Here is an 8,126-nt window from a genome sequence, read left to right on the forward strand (position 1 = left end):
AGCAGCTTTGGCTTGCCTGGAGAAGTACCCTGCAAACAGCTTAAGTTAGTGGGCAGGAATAAGAGCCTGTTAAACTGAGGTGTACATGCCCTTGCTTGGGGTGAAGTACTCCTAGGTTAATGTGGTTTGGAGGCTGCCTTATTCTCAGGCAAGAAGCATATATGCAGTGCTGTAACAGGCTTTGATAGGCACTCATTAATTTATGCTCTTAGTTGGCTCTTCATGAATTTCTGATGTATCGAGTCTGTTGGGAGCTTTGTTGGGTTTTTGGGTAGGGTTTGTTGGGGTTTTTTTGTTTGTTTGTTTGTTGTTGTTTTGGCTTTTATTGAAGTTATACCAGAAAACAACAATGCCTGGGATTTCTCTGTGGAAAAAAAAACAAAAACAAAAAAGAACAAAAAAAAAAAACCAAATGCTCTCTCCCCATCCCAAAACAGATCAACAGCCCCAAAGGAGGAGATTTTCTCCATACATTCTCTGGATAAAAAGTTAGCAGCAGTAGCAGGGGTGTTCATACTCAGTGATGCTGTCATAGGAAATGCTGATAGCACCAAACAGCAAGGCGGGGTCAGTTACTGGAATGTGATGTGATGAAAGCACATTATGTAGTTTAAAGGTCCGGCTTTGACAATCTTTATTATTACTTTATGGGTTTCTATATAAAATGCTGAACTTACCGTATATCGTGCTGGTAATATTTATGAAATTGTGTTAGAAAATGCAGTAAAAGTTTATAGGAATGTCATTAATGTATGTGTAAAGCAACAGCACATCTAGCATCCCACCGGTAGAACAGTAATCGAGTGCACCAGACGAGTCAAGAGCCCTCGGGGTGCCAATGCTAATCTGGGCACAGCTGTGCGCTCCACCTGGGAAAATAGGGCGCTGTGAGTAAGAAAATGATGGGTTTTGTCAGAAGGCGTTGCAGAGCACCCCGTCCTTGCAGCGTGCCCCGCAGAGGAGGTGTCTGCAGAACAGCCCCGGGCACTGCGCAGAGTGATGCACAGAGCCCAGGCTGGGGAGGGAGGGGGGAAAGCGGGTGTCGGTAATTATTAACTGCTAATAGCGAGAGAAACCATTATGGTGCACAATGGGCTTTCCTTTCACACCGCTAATTGTGTGATGAACTTACTTTGGCAGTAAATTGTCACATCTGCTGCGGAGAGAGATTGCACTTAGGGAAATAAAATAAATACAGTTGCTGTTCCTTTATCCTTGGATGATTGAGTCTCTAAAAAAAAAAAATAATAAAATAATAAAATAAAAAAGGGAGGGAAAAATATCTTGGCAGATGGAACGTATTATTTGTTAGACAAGGCTTCAGGGGGAGGTAATCGCTTTTTTTTTACAGATAGCTAATATTGTAGGAAAAACAGGCAAGCTTTCCCAGACCCGCCCCAGTTTGTTCTTTCTGCTCTGATTGCACTTCACGGAGCAACTCCAGGGGTCCCAGGCAAGCGACGAGTTGCAGTGGCAGGGCTAATTTGAGCTTCTTTCCTCTTGCTCCTGCCCAGTGCTGCAATGAGCAGCTGTCTGCAGCTGGAGAGAACTTGGCTGATAGATCCAAGCGTGGTGTCAGTAAGAGGCTGAGCTGCTGGGCCTCTGTCTTCCTCCTGCCAGCACGTGGGGAGTACTCGTGGCCATCCAGATCACGACATCTCCGAGCAGTCTTCTGTATAATGTGCCAAATCAGTTTCAGGTGTACTTCAGTGAACTAGGTGGGGGGAGGGAAGAAGGAAACGTTGCCGAGAGTGATTTAATCTTTATTTCCTCGGGCAACGGTAATCTGTACCCAGGATTTGGGTTTTTGTATCGCAAGGTGCATATGGAAAGAAGATAATGCTACAATAGCAGTTATCACATCTTTAGGGATTCAGCTATATGTTAGAGACATACCATATCTATCTTGCAGTAAAGAGACAAGATGTATGTTATTTTTTCCATCTTCGAGATAAAAAGAGGAAAGGAGGATTCTGATCTATAAAGCTGTGTTTGCCAAAGACTTCCAGTCTGCAATCCATGAACATTTTTGTTTATAGAAACAGAAATTTTTGCTGAGATGTAGGCAGTGCCGTTACCAAAACCTTGTTCCTACCAGTACTGAATGGTCTTTTGAAAACTCCCCCTGTGTTTTCAGATGTTCTTAATGGTAAGTGGGTGGGTGTCTCAGTTTTCAAACGATGAGGCATTAGAGGGCTTTGTCTTTTCTGATGCTAGATACAATGCTCTACACATTATGTGCAGGCTGACTGTCAAAGAATGGCAGGCCACCTCTGGAGTGCCTTCACAATGATCCCAGGTTGCTGGAAAGAAGTGACAAATCTTTTATTTAAATGTCCTCTTGCAAGAATCCTACTTTCTAATGTGTGCCTGTGTCATATCAGTCCCTCTGTTCAATACCAATTGCCTTTTCTCACATGTCAGGTCAGTATCACTGCGTCTGTGCTGCCCACAGCCACATTTACACAATCCTTTTGTCAGTTTGATTGAGACAAATGCAGGAAGTGACAGATGGGTTAATGGTCCTACCACGGTGTCATCACATCGCTGCAGGAAACGGCATCAACATGCAATCAGAGCGCAATGTGTGCTATTACAGTTCATTTGTCTTTAGAACAATTTTGGAGAATCAATGGGTGTCCTGTGGTTCAAGATCAGCCGTAAAAATACACATGCTGCTCCTCTGGGTTGTTCAAGTGTTATTCCATTTCTTGGCTCCCGCAATGGAGTTCCGAGCCTTAACTCTAACTCTGGAGCTGGCCAAAAGTCAGAGCTTCAGTTTTGCAGCACATTTGTGTGACTTTCTGTGTTCCTGCTGTCCTTGGATTCAGCGAGCATTCCGCAAGTCGAGGATGTTCCTACAAATGGTCCTTTTCTCATGGGACATTGTGTAAAGAAATCTTCACTGCTTGCATTGCAGACCAAAGTACAGAGCAGGATGCGCCCATGTGTTTCTCTGGCTTCAAGATTTTGGGCAGCCTGCACAGCACTGTGCTCTCTCTCTGTCCCATTCTTGGTCCCCTCATTGCAGTCTTCAGCACTACCCTCTCATTCAGAATCTCTGCTACTGCTCTCTGCTGCTTGTGGTAGTTCCCCTTATCACCTGCTCCTCTGCCTCACTTCACATCCCTGCAGCAATCTTTGAGAGCAGTTGTGCTGCCTGTATGTATGGGAGCTGTTGAGTGATGGCCTGAACCACTGATTGAGCATCTGGGGAAAGGACAGGGTCAGGCCTGGGAGCACAGGTGAAAGCAATTCAGCTGTGCAACTAGAAGGGGTGGAGCCAGGCTGCACCTCTCTTAGACCCCATTTAAGGGCTGACTGCGTGTGAGGAAGGTTCTTTTTCTGGTGTTCCCTCTTTGGGGGCGGGGGGGACTAGGAGTCTTCTGATATTGGTAAGTAATCTTTTTCCCTTCCTTTATAGTAGTTTTCTGTTGTGCCCATCCTTCCAACATCACATTTCCATTGTAATGCCTTATTGATCTGTCCAGCTGCTACACTGTCATAGGAACTCTCTTCTTCCCCTGATGGTTGATGAACTCAGTGCACACCAGCTTCATTAGCTCATTTCATTGTCCACCTCTTTTTATGCCAATTCCCCTTCCTTAAAGAGTTCTGAAATATAACATTTTGGTGTTACATAATTTCTGCAAATAGTGAGGTGTTTCTGTGAAAACACATTATAAAATTAATTGTATTGCATTGTATGGGAGTCATAACATCACATTCACTGGAGGAAGCAATTACTTGCTCGATAATGCCATAACATTCAGCTCTTCTGCTTATGGGGCTCAATAATGCCTGCTACGTTCAGCTCTGCTGAATGTAAGGGCAGAAGGGTCTGTTCCTTTAATAAAATACTTGTATTCTAGTTTAGAATATCCTATTTCACTATACATGAAAACCATACAAACCTGCAGAAAAGCGGTCTCATCGTGACCATAAGAAAAGTGGTCTTTCTTCAGTTAATTTATTTTGAGGAAATGTATTTCTTGCTTCTTTTCAGAATTGTTATTTCTAGATGTGGGTAATCAAATGAATTAGACTTCTTCCTGTTTGGATTGCAGGCACATTGTAGTACTTGAACAACACATGTTGCAGAAGTTATTTCTGTTTAGGTATAGTTATAATGTGTCATTCTTTGAGAGTTGTTGGGTTTTTCTAACATTTTTTTTTCAGGTCTAATGTGAGGTGTATCAAAAATCTGAGCCCACTTGTATTTAATGTACCCAAATGTAACCATTTTTTCCTCAACATGGCAACAAAATGACATGATTTAAAAGGTTCCCATTAGGAGTGCTGTGTCCAGATATGTTTGGCTTGATGGCGATGTTAACAAAAAAACTAGCAAAACAAATGATTAGGTGTTCAATAAGGGACTACATTTGCCCCTTGTGCAATGACTTGAAGCATTTCATTGTCACTCACCTTGTCTAAAATGAAGTCAAGTTCTAGTACAGTCTTTAAACAGTTTTGCTTTGGAGCTTTGTTATTGTTTTCTGGATATCTTGTTTAAGTGCCATAAAGCTCCTCTGTGTTTCTCTAACAGATTCTCAATTATTTGTCACTTCCTAGTATTTTGACATTGCATCCAGTTGATCCCAGTTTAGTTCTTCTCCCTTGCTCATTTGCTGCATCAAAAAAAGCTGGTTGAGGGTGATCCTGTCTCTTTATAATTCTGTGAGAGAACTGCTTAATTCTGGCCACTTTGCTAATAACCTTGATTTTTCCTTATTTATTTTGGTCACCATGCAGTCCCTCACTTTTATTAGAACTATTAGAGTTGGAAGGAAACCTTATAGTCCACCTCTGTTTCAATGAACAGTGACACACACAGATCAGGGTGCTCAAAGCCTTGTCCATACAGACCTTGAATGCCTCCAAGGATGGGGTACCCCTCTGGGCAACCTATGCTAGAGCTTCACGACCATGTCATATATATATATTTTTTTCCTTATATCCAGTCTAAATTTTCCCTCCTTCAGTTGGAAACCCTTTCTTCACGTCTTGTCACAACCCTGTTAAAGAATCTGTCCCCTTCCTTCTTATATCCCTCTCTGAAAGGCCACTCTAAGGTCTCCTCGCATCTCCCCAAGCCTTTATCAGCAGAGCTGTGATCCCATTCTTACATGTCCCAGCTTGTACTGATAGATTGCCTCAACCCCAGATGCAAAACCTTGCACTTGGATTTGTTGAACCTTATGAGGTTCTCTTGGACACACCACTCAGCCTGTATGGGTCTCTGAATGGTGTCCCATCCCTTGGGTACGTCAGCTGTACCACACATCTGGGTGTCATCTACAAACCTGCTGAGGGTGCATTCAATCCCACTGTCCATGTTATTGATGAATATACTAAAGAGTCCTAGTACTGACCCCTGAGGAACACCATGGGTCGCTGATCCCCATCCAGACATTGAGCCACTGACTGCCACTCTCTGAGTACAGTCTTACAAGCTGTTCAACAGTCTATTTATCGGATCCATATATTTTAAATTTGGAGAGAAGGATGTATGGGAGGCCATATCAAAGGCCTTAAGTCCAAGTAGACAACATTAATGGTCCTTTCAATTTCCTTTGTTGCAGTTACATAGAAGGCCTCTAGTTTACCCAGGCGGAATCTGCCCTTGGTAAAGCTGTGCTGATTATCCACTATTACCTCCTTCCTTTCTTCGTGCCTTGGCGTAGCTTCCAGGAGCATCTTCTCCATGATCTTCCCTGGCACTCAAATGAGGCTGAGAGGTCAACAGTTCCCTGGGTCATCCTTTCTACTCTTCTTAAAAATGAGTGCAATGTTGCCTTTTTCCAGTCATCAGGGACTTCACCTGACTATCGTGACTTTTCAAATATCACTGAGTGGCTTGGTGTTTAAATCAGCCAATTCTCTTAGAACTCTGGGATGCACCTCATTGGGATCCATAGACTTACAGATCTTTGGGTTCCTTAGGTGGTTGCAAGCCTGCACTTACAGCAGGAGGGACAACCAGCCCTTATCTTCTGACCCATCCACTTGAAGGATGTGTGAAGAGCAATTGCCAGTGAAGACTGAGGCAAAAATGTCTGGTACCCCTGCTGCCTTCTTGTCTATTGTTACCAGCTTGCTTCATAGCAGGGGGCCCAGCATGCTCCGACCTTTGTGTAATGTAGCTGTAGTGATGGGCCAGGCCAGCCAATAAATGGGAGCAAATGGAAATGGGTTTGTGGTCTTCTGTCAGAATTGCCCTTTAGCAATGTGTTAAATAGGTCTGCAGAACAAACTATGTGCGTGTTCTCTCAGCCTAAGTACCAGAAGAGCACAAATATGAGGCAAGAAAGCATTTTATGTCTGTACATTGTTTGTTTTTTTTTGGTTTCTATTTAACAGTAAAGTGTTGTTTAATCTCTGGTAAGCACCACAAGTTCCCAGTCAAGGAAGTTCTTAGAGATTTTAATGTGACACACACATGTACGTAACATCTTCTGTATTGAACTGAGTAGTTCTTTGTATTTTTCCTTCCTCCCTTCACTTAAACCAGTTTGGTAATCCAAAACTTCTCACTAAGGTAATGACAATCCACACTGAGTTTTAGTCTGTCAGATGAGCTGCGATTGACTGAGTCTAAATATATAAATAAATATTTATGTTAAGTAAATGACAGTTCGTAAGTAGATGGGGATATGTCCCAAGTTAAACATCACTGATCCCTTATAGTACATGGAATTGGAAAAGCAAAATAGTGACAAGTTTTTCTAAGGTCTTAAAGTTTGAGCAAAGTGTACCTTGTTGAGCACCATGCTCAGGTGGCTGTCTTTGCCTTTGTCTTGTCTCATCTGGAGTAGAATCCTACTACAGACTTGAACCCTGTCAATCTGAGGGAAGAATGATGTAAGGTTAAAATGAGCAAACATTTTGCTGTGGGTGTTTCAGTAGGTGTGCGTAAAAGTAACCACTGGAGAAAGCAAATGCATCCTGTTGCTGGAAGACTCACAGCAAAGTGTTTTCAGATAGCTCTGCTCCAAACCAAAGATGGTAAATGGTTTGGTACTGAAACTTTGCTGACTGTGACCTCCTGCTAAGAGTACTGGAAACATATAGGGATCTAAAAATAACAGATAGATAGAAATTTGGCAGGATGAGTCTGAGGTCTAAACAGTGTAATGGCATGTCATTTGTTACTGCATGGGTACTTGTCACCACAATCTGTGTGGAGGAGATGAGCAGTGCAAACCCTTTCTTACATGTTGTGTTGCTGGGTGCTGCAGGGATTGAGACCAGCTGGGCATCTCTGCTCCTTCCTGATGTTACAGTGCCTTCTGTGTAGTGTGCCCCTTGGTTACCATGTGCACCTGTGCTTGGCAGTTACATTGTCAAAGCCATTAAAGCTCTTTTCCCTTTGTCCCCCCCAGGATATGATCTGCTACTCATGCTGTAGGAGGTCAGCCGGTGCTGAGGGGGATTGCTTCATTTGCCATCCATCCATGCCTCTCAGGTTTTTGAAGATTAATTATTTATCAAAGATGCTTCTGCAAGAAGTTTGGGCACTACATGTCGTCTTAAATTATTCCTGACATTTTTTTTTCCAACACAGAACATGTTGAGTTTATCAAAAGGAGTAAAGATGCTTTATCTTCATGATATCCAAGAACATACTGGAGACAAATGCTTCTCTGCTTACTTGTGTCCAGACATCATGAAAGGCAACGTTCTCTGAGATCCACACCCCATATTCCTGCTTGGATGTTTGGCTCCCCACATGTAGAAGATGCCTACCTCCATCAGTGGGAACTGAAACATGCCAGACAAATGATTCTAGATGCTGTAGGTCTTTTTGTCATGTCACATGCATTATAATAAACCCAGCAAGACGGTATCCAGTATAATTGCCATCTTGGTAATGAGAAGGAAGGTGTTTGAGAGGACATGAGAAGGAAATTACGTCTACTCTTGTGCTCAGGTGCTTGTGAGGGTGGAGGAACCTGCTGGAAGGCTCCACGTGCATCCAGCCTGGACATGGAGCCCACGTATTTCATACCATCCTAAGTTGTTTCTATTAATTAAGTGATCAAAAGGAGACTTCCAAAAGGAGATGCACCAGCTGTGTTCTGCCTCTCTGCAGGGGAGTCAAACAGCCTGCATTTACAAAGCCA

At 43.0% G+C, this 8,126-nt stretch overlaps 1 long non-coding RNA gene across 1 annotated transcript; it reads left to right on the forward strand.

Annotated features, from left to right (window-relative positions):
- The first annotated feature begins 7,379 nt into the window (after positions 1–7,379).
- LOC107316315 lies at positions 7,380–7,794 on the forward strand. The gene is made up of 2 exons (XR_004308088.1): positions 7,380–7,468; positions 7,568–7,794. It is a non-coding gene; the product is annotated as an uncharacterized LOC107316315 (long non-coding RNA).
- Positions 7,795–8,126: the final 332 nt, after the last annotated feature.

The sequence above is a fragment of the Coturnix japonica genome, chromosome 7 (assembly GCF_001577835.2).
Source record: "Coturnix japonica isolate 7356 chromosome 7, Coturnix japonica 2.1, whole genome shotgun sequence".
Taxonomy (NCBI): Eukaryota; Metazoa; Chordata; class Aves; order Galliformes; family Phasianidae; genus Coturnix; species Coturnix japonica.